The following is a 23080-nucleotide window of genomic DNA, read 5'->3' as shown; positions in this document are numbered from 1 at the left end:
CGGGGTTTCACTGTGTTAGCCAGGATCGTCTCGAACTCCTGACCTCGTGATCTGCCCGCCTTGGCCTCCCAAAGTGCTGGGATTACAGGCGTGAGCCACCGTGCCCGGCCGATTTTTTGTATTTTTACTAGAGATGGGGTTTCACCGTGTTAGCCAGGATGGTGTTGATCTCCTGATCTCATGATCCTCCCATCCTCGGCCTCCCAAAGTGCTGGGATTACAGGCGTGAACCACTGTGCCCGGCCATGCTTGACTAATTTTTAATTTTTTTGTGGAGACAGTGTCTCCCTATGTTGCCCAGGCTGGTCTTGGACTCCTGGGATCAAGGAAGCCCCCTGCCACAGCCTCCCAAAGTACTGGGATTACCAGCGTGAGCCACTGCACCTGGCCATTACTACGTATTTTAGAAACTGCAAGTAATTGGAGGTGGGGTGGGAAGTTTCGATTTCTACACATCTTCCAGTTGTTGGCTTTTTTTTTTTTTTTTTCAAGGTGGAGTCTTGCTCTGTCACCCAGGCTGGAGTGCAGTGGCACGATCTCTGCTCACTGCAACCTCTGCCTCCCAGGTTCAAGCGATTCTCCTGCCTTAGCCTCCTGAGTAGCTGGGATTACAGGCGCCTGCCACCGCACCTGGCTAATTTTTGTATTTTTAGTAGAGAGGGGGTTTCACCATATTGGACAGGCTGGTCTCGAACTCCTGACCTCATGATCCGCCCCCCTCAGCCTCCCAAAGTGCTGGGATTACAGGCATGAGCCACTGCGCCTGGCTCAGTTGTTTTCTTTTTTACCTGTTTATTTAGGTTCTAGGAGTGGGAGGAAGAGGGATATCTCTCAGCTAATCTTCCTTAAACACCTTTCTCTTTCCTTCTCTTGACATCCTGCACCTTTGATGGTTCTCTCTTGCCCTGTGCAAATAATGATGGGCCGGGTGCAGTGGCTCATGCCTATCTGTAATCCAGCACTTTGGGAGGCCGAGGCAGGTGGATCACGAGGTCAGGAGTTCGAGACCAGCCTGACCAACAAGGTGAAACTCCGTTTCTACCAAAAATACAAAAAAAATTAGCCAGGCGTGGTGGCACACGCCTGTAATCCCAGCTACTCCAGAGGCTGAGGCAGAGAATTGCTTAAAACCTGGAGGGGCGGAGGTTGCAGTGAGCCAAGATCGCGCCACTGCACTCCAGCCTGGGTGACAGAGTGAGACTCCGTCTCAAAAAAAATAAAAAAACAAAAAAACATTGACCACTTAGGTATCTGCACGCCCACAAGAAACAGCAAGAAAGGGGCAGAGCCTCCCCATTTTCCAGGACAACAAACTGAGGCTCTGAGAGGGAAGGTGTTTCCCTCAGTGTGTCAACGATGCTAGATGAATCAAAGGAGGAAGAGGAGCGAGAAAGACGGTGATTGAGGGTCAAGGTGGGAGGTGATGACCACCGAAAGCTTCAAATAATTCCACCTTCAATCATTTCATACATCTCGGCTGAGCCCTTAGCACTGTGCCAGCTTATATGGGTTAGTTTGTTTGATTTTTTTTTTTTTTTTGAAACGGGGTCTCACTTTTTGCCCAGGCTGGGGTGGAATGGCACAATCACAGCTCACTGCAGCCTCCATCTCTTGGGCTCAAGTGATCCTCCTGCCTCAGCCTCTAGAGTAGCTGGGACTACAAATGCATATCACCATGCCTGGCTAATTTTTTATCTTTTTTATTTTATTTTATTTTATTTTGAGACAGTCTTGCTCTGTCACCAGGCTGGAGTGCAGTGGTGCGATCTTGGCTCACTGCAGCCTCTGCCTCCCGGGTTCAAGCAATTCTCTGCCTCAGGCTCCCAAGTAGCTGGGATTACAGGTGCCTGCCACCATGCCTGGCTAATTTTTTTGTATTTTTAGTAGAAACGAGGTTTCACCATCTTGCCCAGGCTGATCTTGAACTCCTGACCTCGTGATCAGCCTCCCAGAGTGCTGGAATTACAGGCGTGAGCCACCACGCCTGGCCTACTTTTTTCTTTTGTAGGGACGAGGTCTCACTATGTTACCCAGGCTGGTTTCCAACTCCTGGTCTCAAGCGATCCTCCCCACTCAGCCTCCCAAAGTACTGGGATTACAGTTGTGAGTTACTGCACCTGGCCTGTCCCAACTGTTTATCACTGAGTTTAAGCCCAGCGCTGGATGATGACACCACTCTTGACACCAACAGTCCAGCTGAGGAGATGAACAATAACCAAATATTGGCACTAATAAATCAGGGTTACCAAATGAGATTGGTTCCCCAAAGAACTAGATCCTGGCCGGGTGCGGTGGCTCACGCCTGTAATCCCAGCACTTTGGGAGGCCGAGGCGGGCGGATCATGAGGTCAGGAGATCAAGACCATCCTGGCAAACACTGTGAAACCCCGTCTCTACTAAAAATACACACACAAAAAAAAATTAGCCGGGCGTGGTGGCGGGCGCCTGTAGTCCCAGCTACTCGGGAGGCTGAGGCGGAAGAATGGCATGAACCCAGGGGGCAGAGCTTGCAGTGAGCCGAGATGGTGCCACTGCACTCCAGCCTGGTAACAGAGCGAGACTCCGTCTCAAAAAACAAAAAACAAAACAAAAAAAAAAACCACTAGATCCTGGCTGGGGACAGTGTCTCACGCCTGTAATACCAGCACTTTGGGAGGCCAAGGTGGGTGGATCACGAGGTCAGGAGATCAAGGTCAGGAGAGCCGTCCTGGCTAACACAGTGAAACCCCGTCTCTACTAAAAATACCAAAAAAATTAGCCGGGCGTGGTGGCGGGCGCCTGTAGTCCCAGCTACTCGGGAGGCTGAGGCAGGAGAATGGCGGGAACCCAGCAGGCGGAGCTTGCAGTGAGCAGAGATCACACCACTGCACTCCAGCCTGGGTGACGGAGCGAGACTCCATCTCAAAAACAAAGAAACAACAGAACTAGATTCTATGAGAAACTATAACCAAGCCTCAAGTGTTGAGGAGACGGGAGGCTGAAGTCCGCTTTTATTACATCAAAGCTACTCCCTCCTCAGGAACCATCAGTGGCTCCCTATTACCATATCCTAATGTGGGCTCCTATTTAGTGAGAGCCTACCGTGGCCAGACACCTGATCCATACAATATCATGGACAAAACCATCAAACGAGGGAATTATATAGCTCTACTTACAGAAGGGCCAAATTGGGGCTTAAAGCAAAGAAGCCATTTGTCCTACTTCAGTAATCACTACTATGAAATGAACCTTGCATATGAAATGAGTTACTTAGTGGAAAGGGCTGAAGACAGTGCTTGGGCCTGGCAAGTAGTTGTTGCTGTCGGCTGGGCGCAGTGGCTCACACCTGTAATCCCAGCACTTTGGGAGGCTGAGGTGGGTGGATCATCTCAGGTCAGGAGTTTGAGACCAGCCTGGCCAACATGGTGAAACCCTGTCTCTACTAAAAATACAAAAATTATCACCGCAACCTCTGTGGCCAGGCGTGGTGGCTCACACCTGTAATCCCAGCACTTTGGGAGGCCCAGGTGAGCAGATCACCTGAGGTCAGGAGTTCGAGACCAGCCTGACCAATATGGAGAAACCCCGTCTCTACTAAAATTACAAAAATTATCTGCGCATGGTGGGGTGTGCCTGTAGTCCCAGCTACTCGGGAGGCTGAGGCAGGAGAATCGCTTGAACCTGGGAGGTGGAGGTTGCAGTGAGTCGAGATTGTGCCACAGAACTCCAGCCTGGGTGACAGAACTAGAAAAAAAAAAAAAAAAAAAAGCTGTTGTTGCTGTTGGTTATTGCTGTTGATCCTTTTAGGTCTTATTCTCCCTGGCTGGTATACACATGATCTCAGTGAATCCTCACCGCTCCACGGGGAGGCAGGAAACAATCCCCCCTCCCCATTTTCCAGATGCAGAGACAACGTCCCTTGTCCAAGATATCATGGTTACAAATTGGCACACCTGGTACTCGAACCCTTATCCAGGCCCATCTTACCCTCCCCGTCAGCTCCCACCACACAGCCCACTTTCAAGCCGCTTCCTACACACATGTTGGTCTCCAGGAACCACGGGCCCCACCTCTGTCTGCCCTATGGGTTTGCCCACCTTTCCCATCGCAGCTCTGCTGCCTCAGAGAGAAACCTTTTCAGAACGAAATACAGTTGACAAAGAGAAGACGGCCTTAGAGATAGAGCCCACGTTTTTCATTGCGCAAGTGGAAAAACTGAGGCCAGATGCGTGGGACAGACGCAGAGAATGATAAAGTCACCAAAAGACGGTGATTATTGAAGGAGTTGTGGTTATGTAGGGAACACGACCTGTCATTTGTCTTTCATTTGCTGAACACTTTACACGTGTGATCGCAACCACATTTGTTAATAACAGGAACCCACTGGCCGGGCGCGGTGGCTCACGCCTGTAATCCCAACACTTTGGGAGGCCAAGGCGGGCAGATCACGAAATCAGGAGATCGAGACCATCCTGGCTAACACAGTGAAACCCAGTCTCAACTAAAAACACAAAAAATTAGCCGGGCATGGTAGTGGGCGCCTGTAGTCCCAGCTACTCAGGAGGCTGAGGCAGGAGAATGGCGTGAACCTGGGAGGCGGAGCTTGCAGTGAGCCAAGATCGCACCACTGCACTCCAGCCTGGGCAACAGAGCGAGACTACGTCTCAAAAAAAAAAAAAAAAAAAAATAGGAATCCACTTCTTGAGTATTCACCCTATGTCTGTTTCAAGAGTACTACATAGATTAGCCCATTTAATCCTCACAACAGTTGCATACAATAGATACTATTATTGGATTTGTTTTCTGTTTTGGCTTTTCATGAACAACTTTATTGAGGTACCATTTACATGTAATAGACTTCATCCATTTGGTCATACAATTCGATAATTTTTTTTTTTTTTTTTTTTTTTGAGACAGCCTCGCTCTGTTGCTCAGGATGAAGTGCAGTGGCGTGATCTCGGCTCACTGCAACCTCCGCCTCCCTGGTTCAAGCAATTCTCTGCCTCAGCCGCCCAAGTAGCTGGGATTACCGGCACCCCCCACCATGCCTGGCTAATTTTTTAAAATTTATTTTTAGTAGCAACTAAAGTAGGGGTTTCACCATGTTGGCCAGGCTGGTCTTGAACTCCCGACCTCATGATCCACCCACCTCGGCCTCCCAAAGTGCTGGGATTACAGGCATGAGCCACTGCTCCGGGTTGATAATTTTTAATAAATGTGCAGAGTTGTGTAACTATCACTGCAATCCAATTTTAGGATATTTCCAGGCTGGGTGTGGTGGCTCAGGTCTGTAATCCCTGCACTTTGGGAAGCTGAGGTGGCAGGATCACTTGAAGCCAAGAGTTTGAGACCAGCCTGGACAACAAAGCAAGACCTCATCGCTACAAAACTGAACGAAAATAAACTGGGCCTGGTGGCGAGTGCCTGTAATCCCAGCTACTTGGGAGACTGAGGTGGGAGGATTGAGCCCAGGAGTTGAAGGTGGCAGTGAGCTATGATCACACCACTGAACTCCAGCCAAGGCCGCAGAACAAGATCCTGTCTCTAAAAATAATAATAATAATAATCAATAAATTGATGAATTAAAATTTTTAAAAAGAATATTTCGATCACCCCAAAAAGACATCCTGTGCCTGTTAATAGTTGTTTTCCATTCCCACCCTCAGCTCTGGGCAACCACAAATCTATTTTGTCTCTATGGATGAACCTATTCTAGACATTTCATTTCCTATAAATGGAATATGCCATATGTAGCTTTGGTGACTGCCTTCGTCCTCTTAGCATAATGTCTTCAAGGTCCATTCACATTGTAAATTGTATCAGTTCAGTATTTAATTGCTTTTTAGTTGTTGTTGCTGTTGTTGGGACAAGGTCTTACTCTGTTGCCCAGGCTAGAGTCCAGTGGCACTATCATGGCTCATCGCAGCCTCAACCTCAAGTGATCCACCCCCTTCCCCAGTTTCCTGAGTAGCTGGGACCACAGGGTGCACCACCACACCTGGCTAATATTTTTATTTCTTGTAGAGATGGGGTCTCACTATGTTGCCCAAGCTGATCTTCAACTCCTAGGCTCAAGCAATCCTCCCACCTTGATCTCCCAAACTGCTGGGATCAAAGGCGTGCATCATTGCACCACACTCTTCATTCCTTTTTTATGACTGAATAATATTCCGTTGTATGGATACACCACATATTATTTATCCTCTCATCCGTTGATGGGTGTTTGGGTTGCTTCTACTCTTTGGCTGTTTAAGTAACGCTGTTGTGAACATGCACGTGGAAGTCTTTTTTTTTTTTTTTTTTTTTTGATGGGATCTCACTGCAGCCTCTGCCCCTGAAGTTCAAGCAATTCTCCCACCTCAGCCTCCCGAGTAGCTGGGATTACAGGGGCACACCACCACGCCCAGATAATTTTTGTATTTTTAGTAGAGATGGGTTTTCACCATGTTGGCCAGGCTGGTCTCGAACTTCTGACCGCTGGTGATCCACCTGCCTTGGCCTCCCAAAGTTCTGGGATTATAGGCCTGAGGCACCACGCCCTGCAACAGGCCTTTGTGTGGGAGCATGTTTTCATTTCTATGGGGCAGATTTCTAGGAGCAGAATTGCTAGGCTGTGTGGGAAGTATGTGATTCACTTTTTAAGAAAGTGCCAGACTGTTTCCCAAAGTGGCTGTACCATTTACAGCCCACTAGCGATTATGAGGGTTTCCGGCAGGCCCTGTTTTCCTGAGAAAACTTAAGTACAAAAAGGTGAAATGGATTAGCCAAGGCCACACAGCTAGTAAGTACCATGCTAGATTTGACCCCAGGCATTGTGACTACAAAGCCTGTGCTTTTAAACTTTACACAATGCTTCATCCTTACCCCATTCAGTCTTTTTCTTTTTTTTTTTTTTGAGTTGGAGTCTCACTCTGTCACCCAGGCTGGAGTACAGTGGCACGATCTCGGCTCACTGCAACCTCTGCCTCCTGGCTTCAAGCGACTCTCATGCCTCAGCTTCCTGAGTAGCTAAGATTACAGGTGTGCACCACCAGTCCTGGCTAATTTTTTAATTTTTAGTAGAGACGGGGTTTCACCACGTTGGCCAGGCTGTTCTTGAACTCCTGACCTCAGGTGATCTGCCCGCATCAGCCTCCCAAAGTACTGGGATTAAAGGCGTGAGCCACCGCACCCTGCCTCATTCAGTCTTCCATTCACTCATCCTAAAACTCATTACTGACTCACTACTATGTGCCAGGCACTGTCCTAGGTGCAGCTTATTCATTGGTTAACAAAACAGATAAATCCCTCCTTAGGTGGGGCTTCTATTCTAGTGAGGGAAGTCAGGCAAGAAAACATAGCAAGAAAGTAAATTATAAAACATCTTAGAGAAAAGAGAAATGCTATGGAGAAAGACAATGCAAGACAGGGCACGTAGGGACTGCAGGTGTGTAGACCAAGAACTGGAGGAGAGAGCAGTGCAGATAACTGGGATGTGTCCCAGAGGAAGGGCACATCTGATGCAAAAGTTCTGAGCAGGGGACATAGCTGGAGTGTTCAGAGAGCAGAGGGGCCAGCATGGCTGGAGAGGAGTGAGTGAGCAAAAGAGGGAGCAATGGGAGAGGAGATCGAAGAGGTGATGGGGTACAAGATTGGGTAGATAGTCATGAGGACCCAATTTCTGATCGAAATCAGATGGGAGTCTTGGAGGAATTCATGCAGAGGCTGACAGGATTTGACATTCCTCCCTTTTAGCATGTTATTATAAAAATATAAAAACATAAGGAAATAAAAATAATTGTGCAGTGAATGCCTATGTACCCATTCTCTACATTCATCCATCCCATCCATCCATGAACCCATCCATCCACACATCCATCCATCCATCCATTCACCCATCCATCCATCATCCATTCATCCATTCACCCATTTATCCATCAGCCATCCATCTATACATCCATCCATAATCCATCCACTTATTCATCCATTCACCCACCCATCCATCCATCCATTCATTTATTCACCCATCCACCCATTCATCCATCATCCATTTGCCTATCCATCCATCATCCACCCATCTATGCATCCATCCATTTATCCACCCATTTATCCATCCATTCATCCATCCATCCATCCATCCACCCATTCATCCATCATCCATTATGTATTCATTCATCCATCATCCATTCACCTATCCATCTATCCATTCACCCATCCATCCATTCATTCATTTATCCATCTGTCCATCTGTCCATCCATCCATCCATTCATCCATCCATCATCCATCCATCATCCATCCATCCACTCACCCATCCACCCATCCAACCATTCACCCATCCATTCATCCATCATCCATCCATTCATCCATCGTTGATTCATCCATCATCCATCTTTATAAAATTAATACACTTTATTTTTTAGAGAAGTTTTAGGTTCATAGCAAAATTGAACAGAAAGCACAGAGTTCTCGTATATTCATCTTTCTCTATGCAACTTGCAATTATCAAAGTAACTTGCAAATACCAGCTCACTTCACTCCTAAACACTTCAACATGCCTAACATTTTTTTCGTTGGCTTTTTAAAAACTTTTTTTCTTTTTTGCTCGATGTTTTATTAGCATGCATAACATAACAAAATATCAAATATTTAAGCTTCTCGCCATGAGTAAAATTAAAATGCAGGGAAATGCCACATTTCCCATGTTACCATTTGATAAATTTTGACAGACATACACCTGAATAGCACAAACTCCCCTCCTCTGATGTAACAGATTCTCCCTGGCTTCTGTGTAAATAGTCTAGTGGGGAGTGTGGCAAAAGTACCCACAAGCCCACCTGGTTTGCTTTTTTACATAAACTTTTTTGTTTAGAAACATTTAAGACATGATAGTAGAGCTGCAGTGAATGACAGTAGAGTTGCTATAGACCCCTCACCCAACTTCCCCAAACGCTCTCGTCTCCCATTACCGTGGCACATCTGTCAGAACCAAGAAACAAACACTAGTACAGCACAAATGTCATTTTACTCAGATGTCGCGCATGTCCTTGTTCCGTTCAGGATCCCACCAGGATGCCACATGGCGTCTCACCGTCATGCCTCCTTAATCTCTTACTGTCTGCCACTGTTTCTCAGACTTGCCTCGTTTTGAGGACTTTGACATTTTGAGCAGTCCTGGCGAAGCAGACCACAGAAGTGTGCTGTCCCAGGGATCTGGGGCTGCACGTCTGAGATCCAGATGTTGGTAGGGCCACACCACCTCTGAAGCCTGTAGGGCAGGGGTGTCCAAACTTGTGGCTTCCCTGGGTCACATTGGAAGAAGAATTGTCTCAGATCACACATAAAATACACTAACAGCTGATGAACTAATAAATAAATGAATAAATAAGTAACAAAAACGCAAAATAAAACCTCTTTTTTTTTTGAGACGGAGTCTCGCTTTGTTGCCCAGGCTGGAGTGCAGTGGCGTGATCCCGGCTCACTGTAACCTCCAACCCCCGGGCTCAAGCGATTCTCCTGCCTCAACTTCCCGTGTAGCTGGGATGACAGCTACACACACAAAATGTCCCTCTGGGCCAGGCGTGGTAGCTCACACCTGTAATCCCAGCACTTTGGGAGGCTGAGTTGGGTGGATTGCTTGAGGCCAGGAGTTTGAGACCACCTGGGCAACATAGCAAGACCCCACGTCTACCAAAAAAATTTAAGAATTAAAAATTAGCCAGGCCTGGGGGCATACACCTGTAATTCCAGCTATTTCGTAGGCTGAGGGGGAAGGATCGCTTGAACCCGGGAGTTAGAGAACCATTCTGGGCAACATAGTGAGACCCTATCTCTTCAAAATAACATTGTTTTAATTGAGATGGAGTTTCACTCTTGTTGCCCAGGCTGCAGTGCTGATCTCAGCTCACTGCAACCTCCGCCTCCCGGGTTCAAGTGATTCCCCTGCATCAGCCTCATAAGTAGCTGGGATCACAGGTGCCCGCCACCACGTGCAGCTTTTATATTTTTAGTACAGACGGGGTTTCACCATGTTAACCAGGCTGGTTTTGAACTCTTGACTTCAGGCGATCTACCCGCCTTGGCCTCCCAAACTGCTCGGATTACAGGCATGAGCCACTGTGCCCAGCCAAAAAAAGTTTTTTAATATGAAAAAGAAAAACAAAAAACCCTTCTGTTCGCCTCCTATCAGGAGGTACGTGTTCTCGTCTTCTCACCCATGCTGCTAGTAACCCTGGTCACCTGGCCAGCTATCCCCACGGTACGTGACCCCACTTCCTTCCCCTTTCCAAACTCTAGTCTTTGTAAACAAGCCACTAAGTGCAGCCCAGGGGGAATTTGGGCTGTGGGGGGGGGGATTAAGCTCCCTTCTTCAGGATGGGGGAGTAGATTTAGATTTGATAGTTCTTAAGAATACGGCTGGGTGCGGTGGCTCATGCCTGTAATCCCAGCACTTTGGGAGGCCGAGGCGGGTGGATCACAAGGTCAGGAGTTCAAGGCCAGCCTGGCCAATATGGTGAAACCCCGTCTCTACTAAAAACATAAAAAATTATCCGGACGTAGGGGTGGGCGCCTGTAGTCCCAGCTACTCGGGAGGCTGAGGCAGGAGAATCGCTTGAACCCAGGAGGCAGAGGTTGCAGTGAGCAGAGATCGTACCACTGCACTCCAGCTTGGGGGATAGAGCAAGACTCTGTCTCAAAAAAAAAAAAAAAAAATTCTTCTATAAGAGAGATGTGTTATTTCACCTTTCCCTGCTAACTCACTCATCTGTTTCTTTCTTTCTTTTCCTTCCTTCCTTCCTTTCTTTTTCTTTCGTTTGTTCTTTCTTTTCTGCAGAGTCTTGCTCTGTCTCCCAGGCTGGAGTGCAGTGGCGCGATCTCGGCTTACTGCAACCTCTGCCTCCTGGGCTCAAGTGATTCTCTTGCTTCAGCTTCCCGAGTAGCTGGGATTACAGGTGCCCGCCACCACGCCCAGCTAATTTTTGTACTTTTAGTAGAGACGGGGGTCTCACTACGTTGGTCAGGATGATCTGGAACTTCTGACCTCAGGTGAGCCTCCCGGCTCAGTCTCTCAAAGTGCTGGGATTACAGGCGTGAGCCAATATGCCCGGCCTCATCCGCATATTTGTTTGTATCAGTGTGGACTCACAGATACTTATTCGATAATGTGTATTCCGGTCCAATTCCATATGACTTGCTTCCTTGACGCCCACCTCTTTCCACGTCAGGCGCTATCAACAAAACACAGATTGGTGCCCAAGGGGAGCCTGGAGGTGCCACCGCAGCGAGGGCACTTGGGGCTTCTGGGTGGGAGGAAGCTTCATACCAACGAGGCTGGAGCTGACCTGCCAAGTGTGAACCACTCTCCACGGGGACCCCTGCCTGTGTGACCCCTGCCTGTGTGACCCCAGCCTGTGTGACCCCTGTCTGTGTGACCCCAGCCTGTGTGACCCCTGCCTGTGTGACCCCAGCCTGTGTGACCCCAGCGTCCAGCCCTCCTTCCCGGACGCCTCCCCCTGCCAGGCTCCCGGCCTCCCTGGGGCAAGCGGGTTGGAGGCCAAGACTGGGCGCCTCCCCCAGCCCCTTTATCTCACCACGCCCAGCCCTGAGCCTGGCACAGACCTGGCTCCATAAATATTTGCTGCCGTTCGCCCCACTGCTCCCGGCTCCCAACCCAGGCTCCTCCCGCCGCTGGGCCTTCGTCCAGGCTGGGCCCTCCCCAGGCATCAGCTCTCTGGGCTCAGGGAGGGAGGGGGCAGTCATGGAAGCAGATGAGGAACCAGGGAGAGGAGAGGGACCCACCCAAGGTCACACACCGTAGGAGGGAGAGAGAGACAGAGGGGGAAGAGAGAGACAGAGGGGGAAGAGAGAGATAGAGGGGGCAGAGAGGGGGAGATAGAGGGGGCAGTGAGGGGAGATAGAGGGGGCAGTGAGGGGAGATAGAGGGGGCAGTGAGGGGAGATAGAGGGGGCAGTGAGGGGAGATAGAGGGGGCAGTGAGGGGAGATAGAGAGGGCAGTGAGGGGAGATAGAGGGGGAAGAGAGAGATAGAGGGGGCAGAGAGGGGGAGACAGAGAGGGCAGTGAGGGGGAGAAAGAGGGGGCAGTGAGGGGAGATAGAGGGGGCAGTGAGGGGAGATAGAGGGGGCAGTGAGGGGAGATAGAGGGGGCAGTGAGGGGAGATAGAGGGGGCAGTGAGGGGAGATAGAGGGGGCAGTGAGGGGGAGAAAGAGGGGGCAGTGAGGGGAGATAGAGGGGGCAGTGAGGGGAGATAGAGGGGGCAGTGAGGGGAGATAGAGGGGGCAGTGAGGGGAGATAGAGGGGGCAGAGAGAGAGAGACTGAGGGGGGAGAGAGGGGGAGACAGAGGGGGCAGAGAGGGGAGATAGAGGGGGCAGTGAGGGGGAGAAAGAGGGGGCAGTGAGGGGGAGAAAGAGGGGGCAGTGAGGGGAGATAGAGGGGGCAGTGAGGGGGAGAAAGAGGGGGCAGTGAGGGGAGATAGAGGGGGCAGTGAGGGGAGATAGAGGGGGCAGTGAGGGGAGATAGAGGGGGCAGTGAGGGGAGATAGAGGGGGCAGAGAGAGAGAGACTGAGGGGGGAGAGAGGGGGAGACAGAGGGGGCAGAGAGGGGAGATAGAGGGGGCAGTGAGGGGGAGAAAGAGGGGGCAGTGAGGGGGAGAAAGAGGGGGCAGTGAGGGGAGATAGAGGGGGCAGTGAGGGGAGATAGAGGGGGCAGAGAGGGGAGATAGAGGGGGCAGAGAGGGGAGATAGAGGGGGCAGTGAGGGGAGATAGAGGGGGCAGTGAGGGGAGATAGAGGGGGCAGTGAGGGGAGATAGAGGGGGCAGAGAGGGGAGATAGAGGGGGCAGTGAGGGGAGATAGAGGGGGCAGAGAGGGGAGATAGAGGGGGCAGTGAGGGGAGATAGAGGGGGCAGTGAGGGGAGATAGAGGGGGCAGAGAGGGGAGATAGAGGGGGCAGTGAGGGGGAGACAGGGGGCAGAGAGGGAGAGAGAGAGAGGCAGAAACACCCAGAGAGACAGTGGGAGGAGGGAGAGAGAGAGAGGCAGAAACACCCAGAGAGACAGTGGGAGGAGGGAGAGAGAGAGAGGCAGAAACACCCAGAGAGACAGTGGGAGGAGGGAGAGAAAGGCGGGGAGAGACAGAGGGATGGGAAGAGAGACAGACAGAGGAGATAGAGAGGGAGAGAGAGACAGAGAGAGGGAGAGCGAGCCCTGGGCAGACAGAGACCCGGAGCGCGGGAGCGAGGCAGTTGGGTGGCCTCCAGCCTTCCGACAGTGGGATAATAACCCCACTGCTATTTATTATCTCACCCGCTCACCAGTGCCAGCCACTCCACACACATCATTCACTCCTTTAATCTCCACCACTCTGTCGGTTCCCAGCACAGGCCACGCGCTCTCCTCTTCGGCCTCTCACGGACAACTCTCTTTGCCTGGGATGACCTCCCGCCCTTGGTTTCAGGCCTCCCTTTACATACACCCCCACGACCTTCCCAACTCCTCCCAGAACCAGCTCTCTCTCTATCAGTCCCTGCTGTGGGCACCATTCTAAGAGGGTCCTCAAGACCCCTGTTCCCCAGGTACTCACATACCCACTCCCAGCCCTTCAGTCAGATGCTGCTCTAGGTGCAGAGTTACCCCAGGTAGAATTAACGTTCCAAGTTCAGGTGGGGCGCGGTGGCTCAGGCCTGGAATCCCAGCGCTTTGGGAGGCCAAGGCGGGGAGGTCGCTTGAGGTCAGGAGTTTGAGACCAGCCTGGCCAACATGGTGAAACCCCATCTCTACTAAAAATACAAAAATTAGCCGGGCCTGGTGGCGGCGCCTGTAGTCCCAGCTACTCAGGAGGCTGAGGCAAGAGAATCGCTTGAACCTGGGAGGCGGAGGTTGCAGTGAGCCAAGATCGCACCACCGCACTCCAGCCTGGGCGACAGAATGAGACTTTACCTCGGGGGGAAAAAAAAAAAAGGTTCCAAGCTCAGGCCTGGAATCCCAGTGCTTTGGGAGGCCAAGACAATAGGATCGCTTGAGCCTAGAGTTTGAGATCAGCCTAGGCAACAAAGTGAGACTCTGCCATCTCTAAATAATAATAATAATAATAATAATAATAATAATAATAATAATAAATAAGATTCCAAATCGGCTGACTTGAAAATAGGGAGACACTCTTCGGTGGGCCTGGCCTAATCAGGTGACCCCTTAAAAGGAATGAGCCTCTTCCTGAAGCACCTGTGAGGCAGAATTCATCACTGCTGGTTTCGCAGGTGGCGAAGGCCATGTGGCAAGCAACGCAGTCAGCGGATTCCAGCCACAGCCAGCCAGGGCGTGGGAACCTTCGTCCCACCACCACGGGGCACTGAACCCTGCCATAGCCTGAGGGAGCTTGGAAGACAGTCCCGAGCTCCAGAGAGAACTCAGTCCAGCCAACACCTCGATTTCAGTCTGGTGAGACCCCAGCAGAGCCCCCAGACATGCGGTGCCAGACCCCTGGCCCGCGAAGCTGGGAGTGGATGAATGGGTACTGTTTGAGGCGGCTGGGTTTGTGGTCGTGTGTTTCCCAGTGTGGAGGATGGAAACAGTCTCTCCGTTTTGTTTCCTTCCTGGCACACGCCATCAGCGTAAGTTGGTTTCTTTATCTGTTTAATTCTCTCAAGTCCGTCCGTCCGTGTTCGCTTCCTGGGGCTGCAGCAGCAACGTACCACAAACCGTGTGGCTTAAAACCACAGAAGGCCGGGCGCGGCGGCTCACGCCTGTCATCCCAGCACTTTGGGAGGCCAGGGCAGGTGGATCACCTGAGGTCAGGAGTTCGAGACCAGCCCGGCCAACACAGTAAAACCTCGTCTCTACTAAAACATTAGCCGGGTGTGGTGGTGGGCCTCTGTAATCCCAGCCACTTGGGAGGCTGAGGCAGGAGAATCACTTGACCCCAGGAGGCAGAGGTTGCAGTGAGCCAAGATCGTGCCATTGCACTCCAGTCTGGCCAACGAGTGAAACTTTGTACAAAACAAACAAACAAACAAAAAAAACCCCACCACCACCAACAACAAACCAAACCACAGAAGGATGCTGTCCCAGGGCTCTGGGGGCTGGAAGTTTGAGACCAAGATGTCAGCAGGACCACACTCTGTCTGAAGCCCGTATGGGAGGGGTGTCCAAGCTTGCAGCTTCCTTGGGCCACAGTGGAAGAATTGTCTTGGGCCACACATAAAGTACATTAACACTTAAAATAACTGATGAACTAATAAATAAATGCAAAAATGCAAAAAGAAAAATCTCATAATGTTTTAAGAAAGTTTACGAATTTGTGTTAGGCCACATTCAAAACTGTCCCAGGCCGCATGTGGCCTGAGGGCTGCAGGTTGAACAGCCTTGCCGTGGGGGTGCTTCCTTGCTTCTCCCTAGCATCCAATGGTTGCCAGCAATCTGTCTATTTGTTTGTTTGAGACAGGGTCTAGCTCTGTCACCCAGACTGGAGTGCAGCGGTGCGATCTTGGCTCATTGCAACCTCAACCTCCTGGGCTCAAGCGATCCTCCCACCTTAGCCTCCCGAGTAGCTGGGATTACAGGCAAGTACCGCCATGCCCGGCTAATTTTTTGATGTTTTATAGAGATGGGGTCTCACTATGTTGCCCAGGGTGTCACCAACCACCCTTGGCATCCCTTGGCCTGTGGCTGCACCACCTCAGCCTCGGCCTTCATCAACACAGGCATCTTCCCTATGTGGGAATCTGTGTCCAAATTTCCCCTGTGTATATATGAACAGCAGTCATACTAGAGTAGGATTCCTCCTCTCCAGGACGGCCTCATATTAACTAATTTCATCAAAACAACCTGATTTCCAAATAAGGCCACATTCTGTCGTACTGAGGGTTAGGATTTCAACATATATATATCTTCCAGAGACAGAATCTCACTCTGTTGCCCAGGCTGGAGTGCAGTGATGCAATCATAGCTCACTACAGCCTCAAACTTCTGGGCTTAAGCAATCCTCCCACCTTAGCCTCCCAAATAACTGGGACTAAAGGCAAGGACCACCATACCCAGCTAATTTTTAAATTTTTTTTAGTAGAGACAATGTCTCACTATGTTGCTCAGGCTGGTCTTGAACTCCTGGATTCAAGCAGTCCTCCAACCTTGGCCTCCCAAAGTTCTGGGGTCACAGGCATGAGCCACCATACCTGGCCCTAAGTCTTTTATATGTAGCAGTGCGAGGCTTCTGAAAAGTCCCCCAATGATCCCTCCCGCCCAGTGCTCACACTTTTAAGTAATCCCCTTCCTCTAAATATGAACTGGACATAGTGACTTTTAATGGAATAGGGGAAAAGTGACGGGATGTCACTCTCAAGATTAGGTTACAAAATACTGTGATTCCTGTCTTGTTTCTCTCTCTCTTCCCACCCTCACCCCCACTTTCTCTTTTTGGCTTGGCTTCCGGTCTTTGATGGGGCCAGCCGCCATGCTGGCAACTGCCCTGTAGAGCAGCCCATGGGGTAAGGAACTGAGGGTGCTCTCTATCCAACAGCCTGCAAGCAACAGAGACCCCCAGTCCAATAGCCTGTGAGAAACCAACTCTAGCCAAGACAGGAGTGAGTCTGGAAGCAGATCTTTCCAGTTGAGCCTTCGGATGAGACCTCAGCCTAGCTGATGCCTTGATGGCAGGCTCATGAAAGTCCCTGAAACAGAGGACCCAGCTGAGCTGGGTCCAGCCTCCTGACCCAGAGAAATGATGAGAAATGGGTGTTGTTTTGAGTAGCTAAGTTTCGAGGGTAACTTCAGCAGTAGAAACTAATCCACATGTATTAACCCATTCAATTTCTGTAACAAGCCTAGGTGATATATACTGTTATTATCCCTATTTTACAGATGAGGAAATGGAGGCACAGAGAGGCAGAGATGTTTGTCCAAGGCCCGTAAGTAGCAGGGATGGGGGGTAAAGCCAGATAGCCTGGCTCTAGAGTTTATACTTTTAGCCACCCCACTATTGTTGTTTCATTGTTAAATAATAATAACTGGCAGTCAGGTGTGCTGGCTCACACCTGTAATACCAGCATTTTGTGAGGAAAAGGCAGGAGGATTGCTTGAGCCTAGGAGTTTGAGATCTGGTGAGACTGCATCTCTGAAAAAAGAAAGAGGAAAGAAAGAAAAAAAGAAAAAAAGAAAGGAAGGAAGGAAGGAAGGAAGGGAAAGAAAGAAAGACAGAAAGAGAGAGAGAGAGAGAAAGAAAGAAAGGAAAGAAAGAAAGAAATGTAGCCATGTGTGGTTGGTGGTGGTATTCACCTGTAGTCCCAGCTACTTTGGGAGACTGAGGTGGGAGGATTACTTGAACCCCCGAGGTCGAAGCTGCAGTGAGCTATAATTGCACCACTAAACATCTGCTGCTGCTGTTACCACTAAGTTTTTTTGTTTGTTTGTTTTGCTTGTTTGTTTGTTTTTTTTGTGTGAGACAGAGACTCACTCTGTCGCCCAGGCTGGAGTGCAGTGGCGCGATCTCGGCTCACTGCAAGCTCCACCTCCCGGGTTCATGCCATTCTCCTGCCTCAGCCTCCCGAGTAGCTGGGACCCCAGGCACCTGCCACCACGCCCAGCTAATGTTTTTTGTATTTTTAGTAGAGAGTATTTTAGTTTCACTGTGTTAGCCAGGATGGTCTCGATCTCCTGACCTCGTGATCCGCCTGCCTCAGCCTCCCAAAGTGCTGGGATTACAGGTGTGAGCCACCGCGCCCAGCCCTGTTACCACTAAGTTTTAAATATACACACATATATGTATAGGAATATAGGTTTACATGTATATAAAATTGAAATATATTCTTCTTTTAAGTCTCTAATTGTTCTAAACCGAAAAATAATAAAAGACGTGGATGACAAATGATAACTGAAAATTGTTTTGTTATATATAGGAGAGATTCTTATGAAACTAAACTAAACATATTCTTTTTTTTTTGAGATGGAGTTTCACTCTTGTTGGAGTGCAATGGTGCAATCTTGGCTCACTGCAACCTCCGCCTCCTGGGTTCAAGCGATTCTCCTGCCTCAGCCTCCTGAGTAGCTGGGATTACAGGTGTGCACCATCACGCCTGGCTAATTTTTTCTATTTTTAGTAGAGACGGGGTTTCTCAATGTTGATCAGGCTGGTCTCGAACTCCCGACCTCAGGTGATCCACCTGCCTTGGCCTCACAAAGTGCTGGGATTACAGGTATGAGCCACTGCACCCAGTTGAAACTAAACATATTCTTAAAACACAATGCAGGCTGGACACAGTGGCTCACGCCTGTAATCCCAGCACTTCGAGAGGCCAAGGCAGGTGGATCACCCGAGGTCGAGAGTTGGAGACCAGCCTGGCCAACATAGCAAAACCGTCTCTACTAAAAATACAAAAATTAGCCAGGTGTGGTGGCGTGTGCTGCAATCCCAGCTACTTGGGAGGCTGAGGCAGGAGAATCGCTTGAATCCAGAAGGCAGAGGCTGCAGTGACCTGAGACTATGCCACTGTACTCCAGCCTGGGTGACAGAGCAAGACTCTGTGTCAAAAAATATATAAATAAATACATAAACTGGAATTCAGCAATTACTGTTACTGACATTTACTCAAATGAGTTGAAAACGTAGTTCCACACAAACCCCACATGTGAATGTCTACAGCAACTTTATTCATAATTGCTAAAACTTGAAAGTAACCGACCGGGTGCAGTGGCTCACGCGTGTAATTCCAGCACTTTGGGAGTCCAAGATGGGCAGATCACGAGGCCAGGAGTTCGAGACGAGCCTGGCCAACATGGTGAAACTCCATCTCTACTAAAAATACAAAAATTAACCGGGCATAGTGGTGCATGGCTGTAATCCCAGCTACTCGGGAGGCTGAGGCAGGAGAATCGCTTGAATCTGGGAGGTGGAGGTTGCAGTGAGCCGAGATCGTACCACTGCACTCCAGCCTGGGCGACAGAGTGAGACTCCGTATCAAAAAAAAAAGAAAGTAACCAAGATGTCCTTCAATACATGAAGGGATAAGCCGTGGTCCATCCACACAATGGAATATTATTAAGCAATGAAAATATATGAGATGACAATGCAACGTTTTACTGAAAAAAAAAAAAAAAAAAAAAAAAAGAGCTACCGAGCTGTAAAAAGACACGGCGAGAACTTAAACGCATGTTTCTAAGTGAAAGAAGCTAATCCGGAAAGCCTGCACACTGTTTGATTCCAACAATATGAGGTTCTGGAAAAGAAAACTACAGAGAGAGAAAAAAGATCAGTGGTTGGTGGGAGCTAGGAGGGAGAGAGGGATGAGGAGGTGGAGCGCAGGAGATATTTAGGGCAGTAAAACTGTGATATTCTGTGTGATTCTATAGTGATGGGGACGTGTCATTACACATTTGTCTAAAACCACAGGACGTACAACTTCACGAACCAGGAGCGAGTCCTCATGTACACGGCGAACTGTGGGTGACAATGGTGTGTCCCATGCACCACCCTGGTAGGGATGTTGGTAGCGGCAGAGGCTGTTGGGGAGGGGCAGGGAGTAGAGAAGAAAGAACTGTGTACCTTCTGGCCGGGCGCCGTAGCGCACGCCTGTAATCCCAGCACTTTGGGAGGCTGAGGCAGGCAGATCACCTGAGGTCAGGAGTTCGAGACCAGCCTGGCCAACATGACGAAACCCCGTCTCTACTAAAAATACAAAAGTTAGCTGGGCGTGGTGGCGGGCGCCTGTAATCCCAGCTACTTGGGAGGCTGAGGCAGGAGAATCACTTGAACCGGGGAGGCGGAGGCTGCAGTGAGCTGAGATGGTGCCACTGCACTCCAGCCTGGGTGACACAGCGAGACTCTGTCTCAAAAAAAAAAGACCTTTGTACCTTCTCCTCAATATTGCTGTGAACCTAAAACTGCTCTAAAAAATAAAGTCTATCAATTAAAAAAAAAAAAAGGAAGAACCGCCCCCGCCAGCAGTCAAGAAAAAGATGCAGGTGATTATTACATGACGATTATTGAAAATAGTTCTTCTATACAGGAGGGGACGTTAAAAGTTAAAAATAGGCCTGATGTGATAGCTCACACCTATAATCCCAGCACTTTGGGAGGCCAAGGCAGGAGGATCGTTTGAGCACAGGAGTTCAAGACCAGCCTGGGCAACAGAGTGAGCGTCCGCCTGTCTTTACAAAAAAAAAAAGAAAGAAAGGAAAAAAAAAACCAGCTGAGCATGGTGTCATGTCTGTGTAGTCCCAGCTACTCAGGAGGCTAAGGCAGGAAGATCACTTAAACCCGGGAGGTCAGGGCTGTAGTGCACTCTGATCATGCCACTGCACTCCAGTCTGGGTGACAGAGTGAGATCCTGCTTCCAAAAGATAAATAAAATTTAAAATGATCTGGGCATCTCACAGGCTGTGTTTGCTGCGGTCCCTCACTCCCTAAAATGCAGGTTCCACAAGGCCAATTTTTTTTTTTTTTTTTTTTTTTTTTGAGACAGAGTTTCTCTGTGTTGCCCAGGCTGGAGTGCAGTGACGCAGTCTGAGCTCACTGCAGCCTCCAGCTCCTGGGCTCAAGTGATTCTCCGGCCTCAGCCTCTCCGATAGCTGGGATTACAGGCACTGTAATCCATGCCTGGCTATAGGCCAAATATTTTTTTTTTTCTTTTTTTTTTGAGACGGAGTCTCGCTCTGTCACCCAGGCTGGAGTGCAGTGGCCGGATCTCAGCTCACTGCAAGCTCCTCCTCTCGGGTTCACGCCATTCTCCTGCCTCAGCCTCCCGAGTAGCTGGGACTACAGGCACCCGCCACTTCGCCCGGCTAGTTTTTTTTTTGTATTTTTTAGTAGAGACAGGGTTTCACCGGGTTAGCCAGGATGGTCTCAATCTCCTGACCTCGTGATCCGCCCGTCTCGGCCTCCCAAAGTGCTGGGATTACAGGCTTGAGCCACCGCGCCCGGCCAGGCCAAATATTTTTTTAATAGCATTATTGAGATATATTTCATATACCATAAAATTCGCCATGTAGAGTTTGTGCAACCATCAACACAATCTTTTTTTTTTTGGACAGGGTCTTCTTATTATGTTGCCCAGGCTGGAGTTCACTGGTGTGATCTTGGCTCACTGCAACCTCCACCTCCCAGCTTCACGTGTTTTTCCCACCTCAGCCTCCTGAGTAGCTGGGATTACAGGGGTGCACGATCACACCTGGCTAATTTTTCTTTTTCTTTTTTTTTTTTTGAGATGGAGTCTCACTCTGTTGCCCAGGCTGGAGTGCTGTGGCACAGTCTTGGCTCACTGCAATCTCCGTCTCCCGGATTCAAGCAATTCTCCTGCCTCATGCCCCCAAGTAGCTGGGATTACAGGCACCTGCCACCACGCCTGGCTAATTTCTTGTAGTTTTAGTAGAGACGGGGCTTTACCATGTTGGACAGGCCAGTCTCGAACTCCCGACCTCGTGATCCGCCCGCCTCGGCCTCTCTAAGCTCTGGGATTACAGGCGTGAACCACTGCACCCGGCCTAACACAATTTTAAAACATTTTTCATCACCCCCAAAAGAATCATTGTACCCCTTAGCAATAGCCCCCCAGTACTCGCCTCCTGCCCCCCACGCCCTAGGCAGGCACAGATCTGCTTCCTGTCTCTGCAGACCCTCCTGAGGGCTGGAGTTGGCTTTGCTTTGAGGTGTGCCCCAGATGCTGCAGCAATGCTTAAGTCCAGCATGGTAGCAGGTAGGTGTCCAATCGCTATTTATTATTTTTAATTTAATTAAATTAATTAATTTATTTTGAGACAGAGTCTCGCTCTATCACCCAGGCTGGAGTGCAGTTGCATGATCTCGGCTCACTGCAAGCTCCGCCTCCCGGGTTCAAGCGATTCTCCTGCCTCAGCCTCCCAAGCAGCTGGGACTTCAGGTGCCCGTCACCACGCCCAGCTAATTTTTGTATCTTTAGTAGAGACGGGTTTTCTCCATGTTGGCCAGGCTGATCTGGAACTCCTGACCTCAGGTGATCCACTCGCCTCAGCCTCCCAAAGTGCTGGGATGACAGGCATGAGCCACCACCCCAGCCCTCAATCATTTTTTAATCAATCTTGTTTCAATTTGAACCCCAGTCACCACTGGCCTGACCTCTCTTGCTACTGTTAATTTACTCATCCGCCAGGTCTCTGAAACCCTTCCTCACCTACCCACTTTCCCGTCAGGATGGCTCAGAGCCACTTCTAGGCCCCTCTTGGTCACCTTTGGGAAGAGGCATACCTTGCTTCGTAACGGCGGCATCCTGGTTCACGGAACCTTCCAGGCACCTCCGGAGCAGGGACAGAGTCTGTCCGTGGTCTCCCAGCACCCAGCCTCAGCTCAGGCCTCTGCATAAAAAGTCCCCAGGAAATGTGTGTTGTGTTTGTATGGAAAGAAGAGAAGTCAGCAACCTTGGCCTACACCCGCCCCTGGCTCCTGGCCCACAAACATGTACGAATAGCAAAGAGGCCGAGGGTGTGCACCGCAGGGTTGATTGGTGTTTGAGTCCCTCCTGCTGCTGATCTATAGCGAGATGACGGGCAGGAGGCTTAGTCTCTGTGAGTCTCACTTTCCTCAACCATGAAGCCGAGCTAATAATAGGACCACCTCCCCGGGGTGCTGTGAAGATTAGCACTGGGGCTGGTAATATGTTCAGTAAATGCTGGCTACAATTATTGTTAATCACATGGGGTTTTTGAAGTCATTACAAACCTGCCACGTTCGGTCATCCGTCTGTCTCCTCATTCCGTCCGTCTCCTCATTCCATCCACGTTTCCTGAGAAACAGAGAGAGAATCCAGTGTGCTCGGAAATTCCGCGTTCTTCCACGTGCCCGGGTGTTGGGTGAGAAGGGCCAGGTGGAAATAACTTGCAACAGGTGCAGCTCCCGAAGGGCTCAGAGGCCAGGTGGGGGAGTGTGGACTCTATCCCAAGAGCAATAGGGAGCCATGGGAGGCTATTGAGGAGAGGGCCTGGGTAAGAAGTGAATGTTAGAAAGATGGCCAGTGTGGCAGCTCATGCCTGTAATACCAGCATTTTTGGAAGCCGAGGCAGGAGGATCACTTGAGCCCAGGAATTTGAAACTAGCCTGGGCAACATAGTGAGAGCCTGTATCTGCAGAAAATTCTAAAATTAGCTGGGG

General features: G+C 49.9%; 1 long non-coding RNA gene across 1 annotated transcript; it reads right to left on the bottom strand.

The window, feature by feature from the left end:
- Positions 1 to 8545: 8545 nt before the first annotated feature.
- On the bottom strand, positions 8546 to 22797 carry LOC106994870 (uncharacterized). Its single transcript, XR_001441559.3, has 3 exons — positions 22652 to 22797; positions 22181 to 22287; positions 8546 to 9258 (listed from the first exon to the last, which is right to left on the bottom strand). It is a non-coding gene; the product is annotated as an uncharacterized LOC106994870 (long non-coding RNA).
- Positions 22798 to 23080: the final 283 nt, after the last annotated feature.

This window comes from Macaca mulatta, chromosome 19, assembly GCF_049350105.2.
Source record: "Macaca mulatta isolate MMU2019108-1 chromosome 19, T2T-MMU8v2.0, whole genome shotgun sequence".
Lineage (NCBI taxonomy): Eukaryota > Metazoa > Chordata > Mammalia > Primates > Cercopithecidae > Macaca > Macaca mulatta.
The sequence above is the reverse complement of the archived record's forward strand: the minus strand, read 5'-3'. Positions and strand labels throughout refer to the sequence as shown.